Raw genomic sequence first — 23,143 nt, 5'->3', positions numbered from 1 at the left:
TCGGCAGCCTGCTCTAGGGAACCTGCTTTGGCGGGGGAGAGAGGGGTGGACCCGATGATCTCTTGAGGTCCCTTCCAACCCCTACAATTCTGTGATTCTATGATTCTGCTTCAGATGGAGTCTTAATTTACTGGTTTCAAGTGTCAGCGGGAGAGGCAAACAGTGTTCTTTGCAATTAAGAACAAGAAAAGCCGCACAGATTCCTACAGAAAAAAAAAAAAAAATGCTTTCGCATCTTCCAGCTGCTTGATGCCCCTTCCTTGTGCCCCTTCCCACTGTCATATAACAGGCTGCATCACCTCATTTTAAACTCAGGTACCTGCAGCTTCACTTTCTAAAGAAATGTGAGAGATCTGTGGTGATGTGTCTTGGACAAAGAGGCAAACCAGGAAACCAGTATTCATGGCAACTTCATGTACAGTAAAGGAATAGATGTGAAAGGCAGAGAATTGGAAGCAGAGTGAGAAAGAGGTAGCACTGGTCACAAAGAAAAATATAAAATTAGCAAGTAAAAGCATTTCACAGAACCACAGAATGGCCGAGGTCGGAATGGACCTCTGAAGATCATCTAGTCCAACCCCCTTGCCAAGCAGCATCACCTAGAGCACATTGTGCAGGATAGCATCCAGGGGGGGTTTGAAGATCTCCAGAGAACCAGACTCTACAACCTCTCTCTCTCTGGGCAGCCTGTTCCAGTGCTCTGTCACCCTCACAGTAAAGAAGTGACCCCTCATATTCAGCTGGAACCTCCTGTGCTTCAGTTTATACCCATTGCCTCTCATTCTGCCACTGGGCAAAATTGAAAAGAGACCGGCTCCATCCTCTTGACACCCTCCCCTCAGATATTTATACACAATGATGAGGTCTCCCCTCTGTCTTCTCTTTTCCAGGCTAAACAGTTCTTTCAGTCTGTCTTCGTATAACAGGTGCTCCAGTTCTCTAAGCATCTTAGTAGCTCTCCTCTGGACTTACTCCAGTAGTTCTATGTCCCTCATATACAGGGTTCCAAGAACTAGACACAAGGCACATTTGGGTGCTTTATTGTCTTTAAGGAAAAAAAAAAAAAAAAAAAAAAGAAAGAAAAGAATGAGAAGTTAAAATATTTAAACTGCATCAGCTAGATTAGATGTCAGTGGAGCAAGTGAATATTGGCTTTGTATTTGTTTTGCGTGTCTGCTGATTCAACTTAGCTGAATTTTTGTTAAAAAAAAAAAAATAAATCATACACACTATGAAAAAAATATATCCAGATGAATATTTTTTAAAGGCTCAGCACATTTATTAAATATGAAATTGTACAGTGCCACAGACTGTGCTGCTTTATTTTGCGAGAAAGGCCAAATGTCCCGAACAATGACACCACATAAAGTGAAGTAGTTAACATTGGATTTAACGTGAGAAATATCTGAATTTGTCTACTTTTTAACCAACACTTTACAGGACATTAGGGTTTTTGTCAACATTAAAGGAGTCATCCTGGGCTATACTTTTCTATATCTGTCACATTATTCATAGGCATGGTCTCATAGACTGTTTACTTGAATAAATGTGCATATGTGCATAAGCATTTAGAGAACAAGAGTCATTAGCATCTACCATCAAAGTTCCCAGAAAGAAGATTTTTATACTTCTGGAGAAACTAGCTCAAACACAACAGCTTGCTTTGATGGTTTGGTTCAGACAGACAAGAGATTCAGAGCATCTTTATTTATTTATTTTCTTCTTTTAGGTATTCAGTAGATATAGCTAGGCAATTTTCAAGAGTTAAATAACTGCAACATTACCAGCATTTTTACCAATTGGCAGAACAATTCCCATCTCCTCCATTTGACCGGATATTTGTTTTATGTGTGTGCTTGATATGCAATATTTACTCCTGATAAACTGGAGGAGGCAAATGTATTTGCTTTTGCTAAATAAGTACTAGAAGAACTTGTGGTTGAAGCTATGATTATTATGAATTTATGAATATGACATTGAAAATGGGACTAGAAAAACACACTTTCATACTTTTTTTTTTTTTTTTTTTTTTTTTTCCCAGGGTAAGACATCATTAGTACTCTACTTTTTAATCATGTCTGTTAGCATTTCAATGAAAGAAGGTCTCAAAAAGTTCTTCAAAGCCCTTTTATCCATCTGTTAGCTTCTTCTGTAACTTTTCTACTAAACAAATTTAAAACATTTTAGAGGATTCCTCTTTTTTTTTTTTTTTTTTTTTTTTAAACAGGGAAAAAAAAAGTCAAAGTATGAAAATGTGGTGAAATTATGAGCTCTTTGTTAAGATGCCATTATAATACAACTGCTATATTTATAATATAACCTATATTCTGCATATGTGGTTTTCAGAAAGGAAACTTAGTTTCCTCATTTGGTATGAAAACAGTATCAAAGTGTATATGGTTTGTTCTCAATTTCTTTGCACTATCTGATCTTTTAAAGTAATCTATAAAGATTTAAACCATAGGACATACAGGATACTCAAGTTACAAGTGCCCCAAGGTCTTGAGAGATCTTGTCTGTGTTGCACTTCAGAGTTAGAAGAAGTTATTTCCCTAAAACAGAGAACAAGGGAAGCTTAGTGATTTAAAACTTTAAATACTGGCATTTTAAAAGCAGCAGCGTCACTACAGGCAGGACCAATATTTCATAAGCCTTCCTGCATTCACATTTATTTGTCATCACTATCTATATCATCCTTTGCTGGTCAAAATTCCTGAAATAGATAGAATTCAATGTAATTTAATGCCTGATACAAATCAGGCAAAATATCCAAATAAATGCACCTCTGCTTTTTTTCTGTAACAACATTGAATGTGAACAATCAGGAACAAGTTTAAATTAATAATACTAATAATAAAGTATAAATGAAATAAATCAGTGATGGAATGTTGTTCTGAGAGTAACAGCAAGCAAAGCTTTATTGTAAACAATACTTTGGAAATATGTTTATCAGTGGAAGTAAATCAGAATCTTAATCTTCTTCTTCTGCAGTTGTAGATGTTTATAGCTGAGAGGCTTGAAAATGTAAGCAGAAGAACAAAAAGTCAGCTGGTACAAATCAGCATGGTTATTGAAGTCACTGGAATGATAGCAGGGTTTCACCTTCTCAGCATCTGGCCTTCACACAATGTGAGCAGCTGATGTTTCAAAAGGTAAAGTATGTATGTACAAGCAAGAAAGACATGCTGAATCTTCCGTGTATGCCTTGTTAAAAGGTTGTGGCTTTGATTAAAGTGAATTCAGTGTCTGCTTGACAGGCAAGATTGACAGAACAGGAAACCGGTGTCTTCCATTAGCCCCAGAGTAGATAAAAGCAAAGGCAGACAGATGCAGCTCCCCCCACTAAGGAAAGGTTTCCTTTAGGACTGAACAAACCATTAGTTTTCAAAGGCTTTCATTCCTTGAGAAGAGAATGCTGTACATCAGACCATACATTAATGTCTTTTTTTTTTTTTTTTTTTTTTTTTTTTCCCCCCGGGGGGGGGTTTTTAAAAAAAAAAAAAAAAAAAAAAAAAAAAGATGTAAGAAATGCAGAGAGAAAGCCTTCCCCTTGTGCCCTCCAGGCTTCTGGCAATCAACAAACACAACCAGACCAACCACTGATTTATAGAATACTCTATACAGCTTTTTAGAAGAATTTTATTTCCTGATCACTGTTACTCAATTTTGAACACATCAGAAGTGCCTCTTTCAAAGTATATACTTGCCAGTAAGGAACTCTGGTTATCTGTGGGCTTTGGTGGTGTAAAAGTCCTTCTATAAATAGAAATTCTTATTGATCTCCAAATGAAGAAAGGAGGCATTTCTGCCTTAATTTTAGTTTTCCTGAACATGTACAGTATAACAGAGGTAAGCCAAACTGGACTGAAAACAATTTGGTAATTTGGTGTAAGAAAGAGAAGTTTTCATTTTGTAATGCTGTTTATCTTTGCTTCTGCTTTTTTTTTTTTTTTTTTTTTTAATTTGTTTATGAGTAACAAGAATTCTGCAATCACTTAGGAGAAAAATGTGAAACCCTGTTAACAGCAATAAAAGTCTTACTACTTTTTCAGTATGTAGAAGAAAACAAATCTAATTTTCATCAAATCTTCTCTAAACACCCCTGTGAGTTAGGTTTTTTTTTGACATGTCTAATGAGTCAAATGTTAGGACATGCAATTTTAAAGAGACTGTGAATGTGAAACCTAATAGATTTTTCAAAGGGGCTTAACAGTCCTATTACTGGCTATCTTCTGAGTTCTTCACCCAATTTTTGTGGGTTTCCTATTGCTTTCATGTAAAGTGTTCTCTGTGTTTTTAATTCCCCTATTCTTTGTCATCATATGAAAGACTAGCACAAACAACAATGGCAAAGAAACAGGGACTTTTGCCCATTAAATGCCGTCTAAGTTAGACACAATATCATAAATAAATAAGAGTATGACTAGTAACTGAGGAACAGAGGAAATCAATGACAGAAAAGGGAAAACAGCCCTTTTCTTCTTGCATGTACACTGTAAATATTTATTTTGGTCTTTTTTCCTCTGATACAATCACAGGTGTGAGGAGAAGTGGTTTGTGCCAACCCAGAGCTTATTGACAGAAAGCTAACTGTTGAACATGGGGTTTTAAGGAGGAATCTTAAGGAGGCGAGCCAGCATCATCAGGGCTGTTTACTGATCCAGATTTGATTTGCCACATTAACTACAAGAGTTAAAATAACGACTGTTTTACTGTGATTTAAGCTGTGCTGAAACCAGACCAAAAAATAAATTAGGTGGCATCAACCCACTACCTCAAGCACATCATTTCACCGTCCCCTTCCCAACATACAACCACTGGCACTGAAGTAACTCTGAGCAGAAAACTAAAGAAAAAAGAAAACTAAACATGAAACTTTTCTATAAAGAAAACTAAAGGAAAAGGGGGCTTTTTCCTGCTTGGTCTCAGTGATGATATCAAGGGGGTCAGGGCAGGGGAAGAGAGAGGCTGAAAAACCAGGGGGAGTGTGAGGCATTATGGTGTGAGGCCTGCTGATGGTATAGCATGCCTGCCAGATCCAATGGAGTCCCTAGAGAAAATGAAAGTTGCCTTCTTTCAATGAGGCTGTAAACAAGCTTACTTTTGGGCATACTTCGATGTCACTGCAGACCAGAGGGTATTGCTGGGGGAATGAAGGATCTTAATGTGTCTGGCCTGGCACCTCTCTAACACTTGAATGTTTCAGACATGTATTTCTAGGATGTTATGCTGCTAGCAATATAAAGTTGCAAAAAATAATATTGATAATCAAAAAAAAAAAAAAAAAAAAAGCTTTGGAAGGTTCATATTCTCACTGATACATGGTTCATATACTTACTGATACTATAGCCATAGATGATATGAATATAAGATAAAAATGTCAATGGAAAAAAGCAAATCTGGAATACTGCAACTGAAAGTATGGGCATCGAAAGCTTTCCAAGAATTTCCAATGATGACATTGGAGAATTGGAGTGGACACTAAGAGTAAATTAATTTACATATGTATCTTTAGATTTTTTTATTATTATTAATAAATATAATAAAAATATGCCTACTGCCAAAACATTAAATAAATCATGCTTGTAGTTTACTGAACTTCAAACTAATTACCAGCAAGGTGGGACATAGTAATTATTTTCTTTTTATGGCAGATTATATGCTCATTTTTATTTTCATAAATATACATATGAATACCAGCACATATACATGCTCTCAAAATAACAGTGCTGCTGGCGTATAGAGTCCATCTGCTTCTCAGAACAGCAGTTCCTGAGAAAAGAACTACAAGCAAAAGAACTACGTTTCCCATTCTACTTGCTATATCTTTCTACCTTGTTATTTCATTTATATACTATGATTTATCTCTAAATGTAACTCATATACCGCACAAATGTACGACTTCCTCTACTTACTGTGATACCACTGTAAGAGACAGATTTTCTTGTACTCATCAAATTTCTTTTTCAAAAACAACGTCAGTGGAACTAGAAGAGCATCTTTCTATGCAATCTCTTATTAAAAAAAAAAAAAAAAAAAAAAAAAAAAATCCTAACTAAATTCCATGCTACTATTTTGCCTCTATAAACACTTCAATTATACATTCACAGAGAGTCATAACTCTCTATTGAAGGAAAATGCTGTCTCCCTGATGGAAGAATGTGGCATCAGAGTTTCTTCTAGCATTTCAAGTAGATTAACTTTCCAGCCAATTATTCTGCATATAAATCATAACAGGTACCTGATTTTGGATAGGACATAAAAAATACCCCTAAAAGAACCTTCTTATTCTGCTTAATTGAAAACCAGCAAAAGTCACTGTTGTTGGGATTCATTTGACCAAATATAGACATCAGTAGTAATCATCATAAATCACAGTGCAGATGTAGTTAAATCCGAAGTGCTCTCTCTGTGCTCTCATTTCTGTTCAATTAAATGAAATAAGCACTTCTAAAGTATGAATCATCTCATCCTAAAATAGATGTTGAATGAGGTCAGATGACTCTTATCCTTATTGTGCCTCTTTATTCTATTGGCTACGAAAGGAATCTTAGGTGACTGCCTCAGATATAAACACCTAAATTCAGTGATTGCTACCTCGCAAGCTTGACAATTATTTGTATGGCTCTGAATAAGACCCATTAGTTTATTTAATCCTGAAAGCTGTGAAAGGACTCACATCCCTTCAAAATGTCTAGGTACTTATATATATGGGTCTCTTAGTATAGTTTATTTTTGATCTTCGTATTGTGTCTGTGTTCTTTTGAGTTCTTTGGGATAATGAGCTCTTCAGAAAAAAACAAACAAACAAACTAACAAAAAAAAAAAAAAAAAAAAAAAAAAACAGTTGAAAACAGTTGTCCAGAAAGTAAGAAAAGAAGTAGGCATGTGGTGAATTTCTTATTACATCCTAAACTGAATATTTCAGAACTAAGATAAATTTAAATGGAGATGAAATCCTTTGCTTTTTCTTTCATATGAAATGTATACAACATTCCTCCAATCAATATGACCCTCGAGATCTTTACACTTTCAGGGTCAAAGATTTAAGATCTTTAACAACTTTGAGATGTGTTTTTACTGAGGTGTCAGTGAGATTACATAAATGGCTTACATCACTTTAGCAAAGGATTAACTCTTTTAATAATATTCAGTTCCTGATTACCTTTGCCCTTCCAAACCACATCCTTAATTATATGTAAATGTCAGGGCATTTGTCCAGCCAGGGGCTGATACTTACATTTCATATTGCTTTTTTTTTTTTTTTTTTTTTTTTTTTTTTCCAACATGTCTCTGTGATGAGTTTATGGAAAAGACCCTGTCTCTTGTGCAACAGATGAACCTGAATTCCTCTGCAAGGCTGTGAGGTTCAGCCCATTCCTGTTTTCAGAAGGTGGCCATCTGGAAGTGCTTTACAGCTTTCATTAATAGAGAGATTTATTGAATGCAGTAATGTAAAATACAAATAAATGAATCAGAGAAGCATTCTCTATGTTACTAACATTGACATTGAATTCAAATAACTGTATTTTCATACTTTCCACTTGACTTTCCATATTCTTGCAGTGACAACACATTTATCAGCCTTTTTTTCTTAATGCATGACACTATACAATATACCTTGTGAAGTACAAGGATGGGCATCCCTAGTAGAATGTCAAAGGAGGTGTCCCCATTGAAACCAACAAGGCCACAGTACAGAACACATTTACAATGCACTCTATATCCACTGGCTGCTTAACAATGCTGCAGTCCTTCTCTGGACACGGAATGTGTCTAGGTAGCAAAAGAGAAACCTTGCTTTCAGTTGCCTGAAACATAGCAATAGAACAATATTTGCAAGCCTGGGATTTGAGTCTTGCAAATAATAGGCTGATAGGCTAATAGGCTGATAATAACTGTCCTGTAGTGGCTGATGGGCAAGCTGGCAGGTTTAGGGAGCTGGCAGGTTTAGTGGGCATTTGGAGCTTTCAGCATTTTTGAAAGGGATCATTTTTTTCTGTCATCTATAGGAAGGGCTAGAAGCAATTTGAATATCTCTGTAGCTCTTCACAGTATCATCCTTGACAAAACTCCTCAAATTCCTCTAAAATTATTAGAAACACATCTGCAAGAACTATATCTCACTGGTCTAACACATACTTCAGGTCTGGGAAAGCAAAATTTTGGTGGTTTGCATTCACTTTAGTTTGGAAGATTTTTCCCTTCTGTAAGATTGTGAGTTCACAAATGATGCTAATACAGTTCACAAAGTAACACATGAATATAATTGAATTGCTTTTGATGTGCAGTGTAATTATCTTAGAGATCAATAAGGAAGCTAAATGAAATTTGCTTCCTATGTTTGCACTGAAATACTATTCACTTTTTTGACTATTGATCTACAGTAGATATACACTTTTTTTCCTTTTTAATTTTCTTGGACATTTTTATAACATTACCTATCCTCATACACATTAGCCAGAACACATGAGTACCACTGTCTGTTATCATTAGCAACCATAACCACATGAAAAATCTTATGATTTTTCCTTTCTCCATTAATTCTCAGTCAAATCTCCCAGCTGCTTTGGGTTATGAGAAATGTTTTTAATTCTACTTCCACATTCTAAATCAAATCTCATGAGCCCTTCTTCATCTTATTATTAATTCTTTACATTTAAAATATGAGGATTATGGAGAAATAAATTTGTGGAAGATCTAGGAGGAACAGGTCCAAACTGACTTTTATTTTTTTTTTAATGTTTTCTCATTTCTTCTTGATACTCAGTACTACAGCAAGATTTCATGGGGTTCAGTTTTCCCATGTCAAACGTCTGATTTTAAATCAATTTGTGAAAAAATTGAATGATTTTTAATGTAACCTCCTTAAAAGTAATAAACATACAGGCTCTGGTACTCAATATATGCCTGCTTTGTTCATTACAGCACTGTCAAAGCTACATTCAAAACAGTAATGAGTCAGAGCTTGTACTGTCCACCTCTGCCCTGTTTTGAATCCCCTCTTTGGAGAGGCATATACACAATGTCTTTGCTAGGTGTATTTAGCAGGTCACCTGAAAGTAACATACCCATACTGAGGCTTACTACAGATGAACAGAGTACTGCTTACAGACTAAGGCACGGCATAATGTAAAACTGTATGCCTGGGCTTTATGTGCTCTAAAGCACAATAGTTGTTTGGGAGAAGAAATTCTCACTCTCTGAATTGGGTCATATTCATTTCCACATTCTCATATCGTGTTGTAATTCACAAGAAAAAAAAAATGGCAGTCCAAGTTTGTGCTAAAACAGGGAGTGTCTGTCTGTGAACTTGTCTCACCAAGCCTAGTTTTAACGAGTAGTCCCAATTGCCTGAACATCGTCTCCTTGTGATTGTGTGGCACCAAGTGTCCAAGAACAGATTTTCTGCATATGTGAGAGACTTTTATACTGTGGGCCAAGAGTAAATTACATTGATAACCATGAACAGACATGTATTTCAGGAGAGGATAGATATTTTCTTTAACATTTTTATTCTGTAGGCTAATATTGTGCATTTCACTTGATTCACAAGTGTAAGCTAAAGAAGTGCAGGAATGATCAATAACAGATGCTAAGGGATCTAATTACAGAAACTGACATAGTCACATTTTTAAATGCAAGCACACTAGTTTATTTAGAGACACACATGCACTTTATATTCATTAGTCTTGAATATGCACCAACATGGATTAGAAAAATAAAACAGTGTGTGCCTTGAGATCTGCTTTCACTGGTACCGTCTTATATTGTGTTTTGGCCAGGCAACTACATAAGGAAGTTTTTTGTTTGAATACTTTGTGAATGTCTACTTGGTAAAGTTTTCAGCATTACAACTGGATTCAGTTTTGTAGGACCATAAGCTTTATTTATATTTAAGTCTTCTACACCACTGACACACTCCCCCCACCCCCCTACCCACCCACCACATTTTTCTTATCACTTACAGGAGAAAAATAAATAGAATAAAATAAAATAAAAATGTTCCTGGCTTTTTGATTTTTTCTTTTCAAGTCCTTATGACATCATTTTGAAAACTTGTCTTTCAGATTTCAGGAGAGGTTCCAGTTCATCTAAAGTAAGCATGTAACTGAGGGTTTAAGCTGTCTGTTAGAGCAGGCAGTGTACTCCAAAAGGTAAGTGATAAAGTTTCTACACAGAAACTTCTATGTGATGTCAAGATTGAGAACCTGTCTGCTGCAGCATTAAGTGCCCAAATTAAGTAACTAAATCTCAGCATCTAAAACTTTCTTTAAGTTTTCAGATCTATCCACTCCTTTCTGTTGATAATGTCCTTACAATGTCAGTCTTCATGGAGCTTCATCAGCTACCTAAAGTAGAGAAACAAATCAGTGTCCTGGTAGAAGTCACCATGTATTTCTAACCTGGGAATTCCAACATATTTGAAGATTGGATTTAAATACATATTCTCTATTCCACATATATACACGTTTTCTAAAATCCTGCAAGCCAACATTTGCAAAAGATCATGTGAGTTTGGACCATACTATCTTTTTCTATGCACAATTTAAAACACTTTAAAGGGGTTGAACTTTTGAAGGGTGGATTTTCACTTCTGTATTCAGATCTTTACAGTTTCTCAAACTTAATATCATAGCGTTGACACACACTGAAAACAGAGGCCCAAATATTTGTCTTGTCTTGTACTGCCTGATGTCTCTTTTAACATGATCATCTTAACAAATAGTCCATATTTTATTAAACTAAAAGTAAATTTTTATTTTTGTGTATATCATAGGGAACCAATGAATTCACCATAAGCTATTATATGGACAGAATCGGGCATATTCACTGTATGTCACAAAACACACATTGTTATGGGTCCTCTTAAGTCAAGTAAAAGGATTTCACACTTTCGGGGTAGGACAAATTGAATTCCCTCATGCTATCATTATAAAAGCCTGAGTGGGAACAGGAGAATCTTACAAGCACCATGAAGTTTCATAGTTTACAGAAAAAAAAATATCTTCCTAGGCACCTAAAAAAATATTTCCATATGTTTTAACTGATTTAAACTCAGTCTTCCTGAGAACATCTTTTAACAAAATTCATTAGTAAAACATTTATAATGTTGAGCGACCTCCCTCCTCCCATTTCTTTACAAAAAAGATAAAGCATAGTTAGACATTTCAATGTTTCCTGTTTTTTTTTGCTTGTTCGTTTTGTTTTGTTTTCAGTCAAGCCATCCATGCTTTCAAATTTTCTGCTATTAATAAAAATCACTATTATAGGATCAAATGCTGCTAGAACTATGAAATTTAAACTTTTGTGTGATGAAAATCAGCAAAAAACAATGCATAGCATATTCAGCTGACAAGATAATGGTGCAGAGTTTTGGATGAGGAATCAGTAATATTATCTTATTTTTTTATTTACTTTTAAATGACAATTTTTAAAAATACTGTAATTAAGAATGTCTCCTGAAAGGTCTGTACATATCAGCATGGAGCCTTTTTGTAATTCTCAATATAGTTTTGTTGAAATACAGACCTTTTTGCTAGCCCACTTTCTTACACTAGTACATAAAAAAAAAAAAAAAAAGAACCTTTTTTACTGTTTATTTAATTCCCCCTTGCACAGATTATGCACAGATTATGCCTTTTTAAAATATTTATATATATATATATATATTTTGCCACAATGTAATTGTGGTAAAGTTTCGCTTCATGTTCAGAAAAAAAATAAAAAAGAAAAAAAAATCTGTTCTGTAGCAGAAACAGAACATTCCAAGGTGTCCTGCCCTTCAAGTGTTTGTAAAGAGGCTGGTTCCAAGACACAAGTAGGCAGGAAGCAAAAATAGGTAGATTTGCATAACATTAATTTATAAGAGTTGACTGTACTTCAAATAAAGTTTTTCCTACCATCTAGATTAGATTCATCAGTAGCCAATCTAAATGTCTAATTGAAGAGTAGCTCTCTGAAGAGTCTGTAACTGTCGCTTGGCTTCATCCTTCTCTGTTCCTAAGGTTTCTTTCCTCTCTTGTTTTCCTTCTGACACAACAATGCACTCTATTTTGGGGTTGCTAGTCATGATTCCAGGAATGGGAATCCAACTCTTGAGTACAACAGGCTTTACATAGTAACTTCTTGGCAGAAATTCAGAAATGCTTTGACCAAAGAGAAGGAAAAAAGGACCCAGAATAAGGGTAACTTGAAATGAAAGACACTCAAAAGAAAAAGTGTTGGGAAAAAAAAAAAAAAAAAAAAAAGGAAAGGAAAGAAAAGAAAAGAAGGAAAGGAAGAAAGGAAGAAAGAAGGAAAGAAAGAAAGAAAGAAAGAAAGAAGGAAAGAAGGAAAGGACTAAAGAAGTTAGGAAAGAAAGAGCGAGAAGGAAGGAAGGAAGGAAGGAAGGAAGGAAGGAAGGAAGGAAGGAAGGAAGGAAGGAAGAAAGAAAGAAAGAAAGAAAGAAAGAAAGAAAGAAAGAAAGAAAGAAAGAAAGAAAGAAAGAAAGAAAATCTTTAGAACATGAAAGACTGAAGAATTGAGATAAATTGTGATATTTGTTTTTCATGCCAAATTGAAAGCTTTTTGCTACTCTATCACCAAGTATCATGAATACTAAGATACTTCTCTTCAAAATGTGTATGTGTATATGGGAACATTCTAAGCAAAAGCTTGCCAAACATCAAGTCCTTCTGTTTGCTCTCTTTTTAAAATTAACTCCTGATGGAGAAATGGTTCCATTCAGCAAGGGAAAGAGTTTAAGGTTTCCTGAAGTCTGGGGAATTAGCATATGAATAGTCCTGGAAATGATGAACTGTCTAAAAAGATAATTCTGCTAACAAACAAATGGTTCACTGTTTGAGAGTACCTGCCTGGACCTCAGCATCTCTTGCCACTAACTCTATTCCCTCTAACACTGGAGATACTTCTTTGGAGGCAGAGATGTAAAGTATGATTTGGGATTTTGGCACCTGAATGTGTCTCTTTCTATATTTTTCTCCACAAATTCCTTTATTTTCTTTCTATTTTTTTCTTCCTATGTTTTGCCCCACTAATCATCTCCTCTTCTTGAAATGCCTATGCCAGCTAGCAGGATGTGGCCACCAAATATGGTGCTTCTCTCATTCCTTGTAAGTCTTCAAAAAATAGACACTCTCTTCAATTTTGTCTTGTAATCACCCTTTTTGGTCTCTAAAAATAAATCTATTTTCTCCCTTCCACCTTTACGGTGCCTCCTTCCATCCGCAAATTAGTTGAGAGAGAAAGAATAGGAATGCACAGGTAATAACAACAGGCACTTTTCTGAAGAAATGACACACCCAGTTTTTGCCAAGGTGAACTGTCCCTCTTCTTTCAACATGCATATATCTGTTGCTTAAACACAATAAAACAGCTATCATATTTTAAAAACAGTCTTGTTCAAGCTATTTATTAAAGTGTACTGTATATTTATGACTCCTTAACCAGAAAACCATACCCTAATTGATATATTTCACGTTCCTGACCCAAACCCCTTAATTAACTGTAAAACCAACATTCTCATTCTTCTTCAGAGAAGTATTATGTTAGCAGATTTGGAAGTTAGTTCTGAAGAAGACTGTTTTTATAGTACCACAGATCCTGAGGGGAGGAGGGGGGAAGTCATTTTCTATTCCAAGAAAACATCCACCACTAGCACCAGTGAAAAGCAGAGCTCTGATTTTTTTTTTTTTTTTTTTTTTTTTAGTATGTGTGTGTTTTAAAGTAGCCCTAATGACTAGTTTTCATTCCAAAATCACAGAGCACCCCTTTCACCTGATGATTTTTGTTTGGTCTTCAGCATACTTCCTTTCTTGATTCATCATTCATCAGCTATTAGGTCATTAATTTTAAATGGGAGACTCTCAGTTACCAACAGGGAATTTCATTTTAAATCAAAAATTCTCCAGCTGATAAGTTAATTTGTCAGTAAGGCGGCTCGACAGTCCTTTTGTTTTGTATGGAATTTTCCAGACAGTCCTCATAGCTGACACCACAGAAATGAGGATTAACATTTACTATGGGCCTTCAGTCTTGAGGGAGGTCCTAAAGGAAAACACAGATGACCTTATTTTCCTCTGTGTCCCTAAGGTCTCTATACCTACAACTATCTCTGTTCTACTGTCTGATGGAATATGTTTGATCATACTGCCAATGTATGGATGCATGCCAAAGAAATGTGTATGGTCATTAAGAAACACTTGTTCTCTGGCTGAAAGGGCCCCTTTACATGTCTGTCCTGAAAAACTTGCACAAAAGCTTAATCTTTGAGATATGACAGCTAACAAACTCATTATAATCCATATGGGGGAGGGAGCAAGCGGGATACACCATGGAGACCAAAAAACTCAGATGTCCACTAAATCTTCACATCAAAACAACGAACAGAAAAAAGCTTTGGAGGTAGTGACATGAGCTTTTTATCAAACTAGGCATAGATAGTTATGCTGGGGAAACTATGCAACACAACATTGCATCTGGGATGTGGAGTTTCTGTTAAAAGCCACGTGGAGCCCTGTGAAGCTCAGCGAATTGAAATATACTGAATTAGCATGAACTTCACTGACTGAAGAAATCTTACCAGCCAGATCATCTCACCTGTTGTGACCAAGTTTTGCCCTAAGCAAACTGTAAGGTGAAGGAAAGAGAGTGGAGTAATCATGTAATCATGCTTCATGTAATCAAGTAATCATGCTTCCTTTGGTAATCCTCATACAGACTGTGACAGTTAGATTAGTCTGGCTTTGGTATAAATTAGTCTGGGCCTGACCTGAGGAATCAAGAACATGCTTTCTCATTCCTTCTATGATATACAGAGCTTTGGTATAGCAAGGTGCTTCACACAGCACACATGTTCCATAAACGGTGTTTTGTGTTTGTTTGTTTAAAGTGATCTCCACCTCTCACACCAGTGTGTGTGTACGTGCAAGTGAAATAACGGCAAGTCACTTTTCCATTTATGACATTACATTATGACAGCTGCCCAGTGTAGTTTTCTCCAGTGTTGCTCTAATGGCCTTAAAACTAACCCTTGCTCTAATTCATGTTGATTTGCATGCGGAAGGGACTAGCAGAACTTGCCAGGAGGAAGAATGGATGGAGACAGAACTTTGGATAGCTTCTGCATGTTTGCTTTTTCACTCTGAACTTCTAAGGAAAAGGAAAGCAGGGTATGTCCCTGTGCATTTATTCCTGAGAAAGGCCACTGGTGATGGAAGGCCACAATGTGTATGGAAGGCCAGCAGTGACTATTCTGCAAACAAATATCTCCTTCCTCTGCCGCTCCCTCACTGATGCCTACCTTCTATGTCCTTTTGACCACAGCATCACCACAGCTGTCCTTTTTTCTTTCTCTATTTCATATGGGAAACACAATTCAGTTCCCATTTCCAGGTAATGTTTGAGGCTGTTGCTTTCATTCTGTGGAAGTGGGGGAACTGTCCTCCATTCTGAGCACCCTGGCCCTGACTTCTTGGCCCTGGACTATCAGGATCACAGTTCAGGCAGCTGAGGATTAATTACAGAGCCATGCAAGAGAGGAGACCCATGGTAGTGGAATTATTGCTGATATTGCAAAATATTCTGACTGCTTTTAGCCACAGGGCCTGATTCTGTTAGCAAGCCACATGCAGACCTCCCATTAGCTCTCTGGGTGTTCCACAAGCAGGCAGACTGGGACTATCAGCCCCCCTCAGAAGTATCTAGCAGATCTGCATAGGACTAGGAATGACACATACCAACATGTGATTCTCCACATGTAATGCAAATTCAGCCTTACTGCTGAAGTGTTGCAGTAGATGGAGAAACGTGGTTCTCAGATCCTTTCCCAGATTTTATGATTCAGTGTAGTTAACTAGAAATGGAAAAGCCACTGGTAGCTGCTCATATGGAATTTTGATGCATCTGTAAAAGGGAAAGAAGTCAGCTTGTAGCATACTTTCTGCTATCAAAGACATGTTGGGCAGTAAAGCTAATTGCATTACTCTGTGTTCAAACAAAAAAAAGCTTGAAAGCAGTTCTGTCTAGCTACGTGAATATATGCATAGAGCTTGTGCATATGATTATTAAAGTTAAAATATCTGTCAAAAGGAAAAAAAATTAGGAATAAAGAAATATCTCAGTACTATTTCATGGGGAATTTTCCCTCCAGTCTGTAAGCAGTAATATCTCCCATTAATTTGTCCTTTAAGACATTTTCAAATAAACGGTTTCTTGATCATAAAACAAACCACGATGCACACACACACACACACACAAACCCTAACAATTCAAGACACCCCACTGCACATGCTGCATCTCAAGGGAAAGGGTGAGACAATAAACAGCACAACAGATGTTATTCACATTGCTTCACATAGTGTTGGAAGACACTATAGTTCTGAGTATGGCAAAACAGCCTATAGACATAGAGATCTATCACAAATGATGTATCTTATTTAGGAGAATAAAATAAAAATGAAATTAATTACTTATACATTCACAGACACAGCATTAAAATATGTAATGATCATAAATTCTTTCTATCTCCGCCTTTACAACAAGATGTTAATGTGATGTTTCAAGAATATGGTAATTAGTAAAGATTTCAGATTATTTGAAATTTCTGAAATAAAACATCTATGCAAAATAATAACCTTGGTAAAGGCTTATAAGGAATATCTGGAACTGTGCTAGCTTTGAATCATGGAGTTTCAAGGGAATTTTTTATTACAGCTTTGGCTCCAGTGCACTCACACCATGTGTTTTTTGCTTTGAGTTTTAGGTTTGAATGGACCAAGCACTTCAAAGCAAGACTCTAAATCATGAAAATGCACTGAGTTTCATATGCTTTCCACTCAAAACCATACCTTGGCCCAGATTCCCTCACAACTGAGCCCAGCCTTGCTTGAAACTCGGCCCACGTTTGTTGAAAACGTTTACAAATCCCATCAAAACTGGCCTGAGTTCCAAGTTTGTAATAAAATCCAAACCCAAGAGTTCTGCTTGGCTTCAAATGTCTCTCTGTTCTACTAATTTTCACTTGTTTCCATTAAAAATAATAATTTTAAAAAATGTATTTTTTGCTGATTTCTGCCTGTTGCACTGGTGAATCTGTAATAACTCCATAAACTCATTCAAGTTACTTCAGATTTGCACCAGGGTAAGTGCAAGCAGGTTCAGTAGAAGTCTTATTAAGACAACGGTGGGAAGCTGGATGTATTCCAAGGCCAAAACTCAAAACACAATGCTTGTCTTTCTGTTAACGAAATGCCATTACACTCCCTAGGCTTCCACATATAAGCAACTCTTTCTGTGTTCAAATGTGGCTCTCAAAGCACCTTAGCGAGGTACAATGCCAAAGGGCAACGTCCACCCTACTGAGCCTGGTCTGCACTAGCTCCACCACTCTGTTTCCTCCTGCCCCTCCTACCAAAACCAGCCTCAACTACTGGGTAAGCACACTAAGGGACTGCCATCTGCTTTCATCTCTGTCAGCTCCAGACAAGCAAGACTCAAATCAATGATGCTGACTAAGAGAACAGATGAAGAACATGCACTTGAGGACACAAGACTGGGTGGGGAGCACAGGAGCCTGGATTTAGAGTGGCTTAAGGTGTTGTGAAGCCAACTCTGGTCTTGCAGAAACAGGATTGTGTGAGCTCTAGAACCTCTGCATTCACTAGTCTACTATCTCACTGTATATCACAGATTTGCCCATGCATAAGCTATTCCATGACATTAAGAATCACCTTGCAAAACATCTGTCATCTGACCTGCCACCGTGTCTTAGTGTCTGAGGGAAGCCATTCACAATCAAAAAAGCCTGCAGTGGTCAGATACAGAGAATCCAGTCACCACAGCAGACAACAGGTGTATCCCAATGACAGATCTTAGTATGGAGAAGAGAGACGATACTGCAACACGCACATAGGGATTGTATGATTTCAAAGTGATTTTTGTTTAGAAGTGTGGAAATATTTCTAGAACCATAACCAAATGGTTTAGAAACTAATTCTATTTAAAGTCAGATCACATAATCAGAATCATTAAGGTTGGAAAAGATCTCCAAGATCAGCTGACCCAAAATGCAGAGGCAGATAGATTTTTGGTCTGGGCACCTGTAGACCAACTGTCCCCTTTGTACTCCCACCATCATGAATGGTGATAGGACAAGGAGTAATGGATTTAAACTAAAAGAAGATAGATTTAGATTAGATATAAGCAAGAAATTATTGACTATGAGGGTGATGAGGCACTGGAACAGTTTGCCCAGAGATGTGGATGCCCCATCCCTGACAGTGTTCAAGGCCAGGCTGGATGGGGCTTTGAGCAACCTGGTCTGGGGGGAGGTGTCCCAACCCATGGCAGGGGGCTTGGAACTAGGTGGTCTTTAGGGTTGCTTCCAACCCAAACCATTCTGTGATTCTGTGACCCTATGAATCCTTAAGGTGAAAGCTCAGCCTGACCCTCTTACATTGCAAACAGGCTGGACTCACACAGTCCTGCCTCTCAACACCAGTCCTTTCAGCTCTGCATTTGGCTCTCTCCTGTGGAGTGGAAAGGGAGCTAGCTGAGTTCCTATGAGACTATAAAACCATGTTGAGGTTGGTTGTGTTTTCATCCTTACTAAGTGAACGAGGTTTCCTCTGTCTGTCTCATACCCTTCTCCACTTTACCCTTCATTACCCCCAGATTATAAATGTGCAGTTAAATACCATGCAGCTCTGAAAAGTGCCTGCTGCCCACAACAGAAACCCTTCCCCATGCTGAAGCACTATGTGCCTCCGGCATTGCTCCCGCACTTTTCTTTCGCTCGGTGCAGGTCCAGCCACAGTCCCAAGCAGCTTCAAGCCTCCCCCCTTCCTCCCCCGACCCTTTTCGCAGGAGAAATTTGAGGCACTGCGGAACCTGAGGCCACAAGCCACAGAGAGATGCAGTCGTGAAAACAAAGTAAAAGCCATGAGAAGGCAGCACACCCCACGCACCCACCCCCCACCCCCCCCACCCTCCCCCAGGCCCACCAGAAGAGGCAGGAGCGGGAGCCCACTGCCGGGCCACAGGGCTGTTTGATTGCCTAAGCCTGGTGGTCAGACAATACGACCAGAAAGAATGGCTGCTTCCTTCCTTCCTGTCGAGTGTTCTGCCTGAGTGAGCAAATTCAATAGCACTTCGCTTCGCAGCAACACCAGGCTCTCGCACAGGCGAAAATCAACAAAGAGCCATTCTCGGGCATTTCCAACTGCACCTAAGCCAAGGCACTGAGCTGTGGAGCCATCCGGCACGGGGAGGGGGGCGGAGTAGACGTCGCTCGAGGGTGTGCGGCCAGGCACAGTAAACATCCACATTATTGTTTATGGCAAAGAACCATTTATTTGATTGCATTTTATTTTTTAATCTTAGGCACTGGGCGATTTGGTTCGGCATCCCACCCCAGAATCTGCCGTTCACTGTGTGGCGTGTGTTGGTTTTGTTGTTGCTTTGTTTTGTTTTTAAGTGCTGCTGAATTCGCTGTTTTAAAGCCTTCCATACAGGCCGGTCGAAGAATGCTATAAGGTATTCAGGCGTAACTAAACTCGGGAAGGTGACACAAGGGTTGCTGTATGCAAAACCTAAGCCTAGCGCTTTCTTCCGATTCCCGTAGTCACACATTTGAATCACAGGCCAAGAGTGAAAATCAAATAGATGTCAGTCAAGGAAAATAGCCATGAAAAGCAGGTAAGCAGATGACAAAGACTGTTCTCAAGTGGGTAAAAACTGAAACATTGTTCCCTGTAAGTTCCCTATAAATAAGGTAAGATAATGGTAATAGATTGTGGGTTTTATTAATGTCAGGCTCTCTCCTTCCTTCCAGTTCAGCACTGTGCCAGACGGAGAGGGAACACTGTGTCACAAAAAAGACAAGGACCTGGGATGCATATGCCCAGAGCTGCCAACCAGAAGTCATGCTTTTTGTAAGCACTAAGCTTCAAGATCTTTAAGGCCCCATAACAAGGTTCAGTGCATGCAGTTTTCCCTGTGTGAAAATAAAGAGCGCGCTCAGTTCCCCTGCTGCCTCTTCAGCATAATTTGTACATTGCTGTGCAGAGTAACAGTTGGTCCCTGTGGGATTCCAGGGTATATGCAGCAAGGCATCTCCTCTTTTACAGGCATGGCATAAGAGGTGGCTGTCCCAAAGGATGTATTCTTGGGAACATCTGGGTTTTGTTGATTTTAGTGTATGTGAGAAGAGGAAGGGGAAAGTGCAGAAAGTATCTCAGAAAAGAAAAGCTTACACAGGATCTTTGGAGTGATCTCTCTCTCTTTCTCTCTCCTAAAAAGATATTTTTGCTTTTTGCCTTTGAAATGAGCAAAGTAAGATTTTGCACTTGCCTGCTGCATCTGTTTTCTCAAGCAAAGACCTGTTTGTTTTTCCCATTGTGTCTGAACCATATTTGAAACAGACCACTGAGCTAGTTACATCAAGCCTGTTTCTTTTCTTTTCTACTTCTGAACTATGTCAGATTATCCTAACCCATCTGCAGGCATGATTAAAAATATGAAAATCATTTTTACTGTTCTTTTGAACTGCCTTTGATATAGTATTTGCTGTCAGATAATCTATAGAGTTTTAACATCTGGTGATATAAAATAATGTTATTGCAGCTGAAGAAAGAGCTATTTAGATATTTTTATAGCAAGTTTTTTTTTTTTTTTTTTTTTTTTTTTTTTTTTTTTGTGGCATCCAATACTGCAATTGTGGCTTTAGTTTACAATAAACTTGTGGTGGTACAGTTATAACTAAATTATTCATTTTTATGCTTCAGAACACAGTTTACAACCCAGGAAAAAAATCTCAGCACAGATCTTTAGTAATATATACATATAGCTTACATGCTTATGATAAGTGACAATCAAATGTCATCACCTAATCTTAGGAGACTAGCGCAGACAACTTTCTATTAAGCAATAACCTGTAAATGAAAAAAACACTATATATTTCAGTCATTGCGCAGTGAAGGCTAGTTTTCTGTAGCTGAAAGATTTTAGTCTTTCTCCAAGATGTCTCAAAAGCAACATGTAGAGGAAAATTAACAATCAAAGAAGGGCATCTGTATGGGTTTTCATCTTTTAGAACTGAGTATCAATTAAAATTCATACAGTTTCTAAATACAGCTGACATATTTGTATCCATTAATATTTACATTCTGATTCCCTACAGGAAGGTTACAGCCACTAACTTAACATGAGGCCCAGCCCTGGTTCAGTTTGCTTTGGTTTGCCTTGGTTGTATTAACTAGTACAGGAAGCTCATGATACCTTGCAGTTAGTTTACTTCTAGCAAAAGTACTAACCTAAGAGGTTGTGGTATGCATCCCAATTAATTTTTATCCAAATTCAGGCAAAACGTCCCTAAGGAAGCACTATGTTATTACTTGTCCTGTGGAAAAAAGTAAAAAAAAAAAAAAATGCATTGAAGGTAAAGAAACTCATTTACACCAAAGGTCACCACCTCCAGTCTGTCCTCTGATTGTCCCAGATTTTATATTTGTAAGAATTTTGTTTACACTGTTCCTTATTTGATATTCTCTGGACATGACATGTACCTTCCCTTCTCACTTCAGCCAGAAGCGTGCATCATCATTTCCAGCCTCAATTTTCATGTTCAGGTATGTCACATTAACTCTGAGGGCAAAACCAAACAAACAGATCCTGACATCTGGGAAGGTGGTTGTTAAACTAAAATAGCTTAGCCCCCTTCCTTTTAGCACCTTCTGTTCTTTGAAAATGGTCTGGTGTCTCTTTTTATTTTATAATCTCCACTGTAGTCAGGCTAGAGAGAGGTCAGATGAGTCAGATGCTGGTTAAATTAACAGAACTGAGTTAATTTTTGACACTCATATAACCTCCCACTTTCATTTTAGTAGTTTGCTCATATCTCAAGCAGTATCCACTACAGCTTCCCATAGAGTTCTCAGGAAGATACTATTTTAGACTGTATAGTAAATACTCTAATTAGCCCCATTACATCACATTCCTTACAGTCATTTTGTATGTTTATTTTCAGATCACACCTGTGTGGCAGAAAAATACTTTTCCCAACTACTTCAGTTGGGAAGTTTGGCAGCAGAAAGAATAGGCATGTGAGAATTGGTGGTAGCCAGACTAGCTAAGGCACTCATAGAAGAATTGACAAAGCCATTTAGGATGCACAAATCTGCCCAGGACACTTAGTATTTAACCCATATTGAAGCAATGCCACTGCAGTGATTCCTATCTGCTGTCCACAATTTATAGTAAATGGTTTTCTGAACTATTTAAAACAAAGTTGTCACAATGGTGCTTTTGATTAAAATTTTTATAGGGGGACATAGTAGCCTTTGAAAACAGTGGGGGTTGACAGTGGTCTGCTGGTACTGCTAAAAAGTTCAGGAATGCTAAACTTTAAGGTTAGGTTGTCTGATTGCAGTGCAAATATATGCTAAGTGACTTGCCCAAGGTCATTTGTATTATGATATCTATAGTAGAGCAGGCACTGAACACTGATTTTCCATAGCTGTGGTTAGTGCTCTAATCTCTGCTATGAAAAGAAAAAATATTTTCTAATCTGACTAAGTATGTTGAATTGTATTTTAGGCAAAGTTTAACTGGCAATACAATATAAATAAGTAGACTAATAAGCATATCAGGAATCTCCATCTTCTTCCCTATGTGAACACTTGAACTGAAATAGGAGTTCATTTTAATTTACACCTTCTGTTTTTTGTTTTGTTTTGTTTTGTTTTGGTGCAGACTCCAACCCAAGAATTGAAACAGGACACACTTGTTTCCAAATAAGAGGAATCACAAACAGTTTTGCATAGAAATAGTGAATTATCTGACTTGAAGCCTCTTGTGTTTCTGCCTACATGAGAAGGTTGCACTTAGTTAACTGAAGAGGTGGTTTAAACTAATCTAGTTAAACTGCATTTAATGGCAGGTGGAGGTTTGTTACGCATATTTGGATTAAACAGTTTGCAACTATTTAACGTGGTGACTTTTGAAAAACTGTGCTTGACTTTGTTCTATAGACGAAGACTGACATTATTAGTGTGCATGTTTCTGCATAACCCCAATGTCAGAACTCAGGGGAAGCTCTTCTACTTCTACTTCTACTTCTACTTCTACTTCTACTTCTACTTCT

This window comes from Oxyura jamaicensis, chromosome 1, assembly GCF_011077185.1.
Source record: "Oxyura jamaicensis isolate SHBP4307 breed ruddy duck chromosome 1, BPBGC_Ojam_1.0, whole genome shotgun sequence".
Classification (NCBI taxonomy): Eukaryota; Metazoa; Chordata; class Aves; order Anseriformes; family Anatidae; genus Oxyura; species Oxyura jamaicensis.
This window is presented reverse-complemented; position numbering follows the sequence as displayed.